The sequence below is a fragment of the Sminthopsis crassicaudata genome, chromosome 2 (assembly GCF_048593235.1).
Source record: "Sminthopsis crassicaudata isolate SCR6 chromosome 2, ASM4859323v1, whole genome shotgun sequence".
Classification (NCBI taxonomy): domain Eukaryota; kingdom Metazoa; phylum Chordata; class Mammalia; order Dasyuromorphia; family Dasyuridae; genus Sminthopsis; species Sminthopsis crassicaudata.
The window spans coordinates 346,758,026-346,759,201 of record NC_133618.1 but is presented as its reverse complement, the minus strand read 5'-3'; the positions used below and the strand labels follow the sequence as shown (position 1 = coordinate 346,759,201).

Genomic DNA, 1,176 nt, shown 5'->3' with positions numbered 1-1,176 from the left:
CAAGTTCTCTAATTGATTTTCCACATCTCTTGATTTACTGTTAACTCTTGGAATATTTGTTGCTGAACTACTATTTTCCCCCTGTTGCTTTTTTTCTACGTGTATAGCTCCTCTCTTTTGAGTTTGAATTTCTTTTAACACTTAGAATTTCTTCATTTTATTAGGAATTTTCTTTCATTTACTTCCATCTCCAAACTTATTTCTGGGATTAAGAATTTGTTCCAGGGTGAGACTTTTCCCTTTCTGGCACTCTAATACTCCTATGTCTTTTGAAGTTTAGAAATCTTGTTGCTTTTTGCCTTTTTGCAGTTTTTTTGTTTTGTTTTGTTTTGTTTTTTAATGTAACATTTCATTTCACTTTTATTTGCACTGTCATATTTACTCTCGTGCCATAAGCTTTTGCTTCCTCAATTTCTTTTGGGATCTTTTTCTTTTGAGCAACCTCCTCTTCTGGTTTAGGAACAATTTGTTCCTTTTCAGTAAGGATCATCTCAATGTGGCAAGGAGAACTCATGTATGGGTTGATTCGACCATGAGCCCTATAAGCACACCATCCCATTTTGAGGGCCTTGTTAACCTGCCATTGAGCAAAAAAATCCACATCCAAACCCTTCAGTTCTGTATTACTCTCTGCAGTTTTAAGCATATGCAGCAAGAACTCGGCACTTTTTTTGGGTCACTGACCCTGTGTCCAACCCCACAGCTTAGCCTGAGCACATCTGCCAACTCTACCATTATATCCGTTGGAAAGGCAAACATTGTTTTTTCAATCTGACATCTTTCAAATACTTGGTAGCTTTTCTGATATGCATGCCCTTGATAGCTTGGGCTGTTTCACGGGTATTCTTGAAATGGACCTGGAGAATTAAGCCCTTTGATTTGCATGATTTTGTGGGGTTCTCTGGATCAAGAGAATACCTCACCATTTAAAATGATACCTAGGACGGCTCAAGGGAAGAGCCTTTCTTGCAGTTCTGAATGGGGTTAGCTGTTAACAGACTTCTGCATTCTTTATCTGGGACCAGAAGGTAAAAAATGGGACTAGGTTTCATTTATTTCCAGAAGAGGCACCAATCTAGAGCTTGCTTTCTTGTTGACTGCATTCTGTATATATGCAGAGAAGGTCATGTCTAGAGATTTCAATGTCTTCAATTTCAGATATCTTAGTGGATCCTA

At 38.0% G+C, this 1,176-nt stretch overlaps 1 pseudogene; it reads right to left on the bottom strand.

The window, feature by feature from the left end:
- Positions 1-343: 343 nt before the first annotated feature.
- Positions 344-926, bottom strand: LOC141553494 (large ribosomal subunit protein uL22-like; annotated as a pseudogene).
- Positions 927-1,176: the final 250 nt, after the last annotated feature.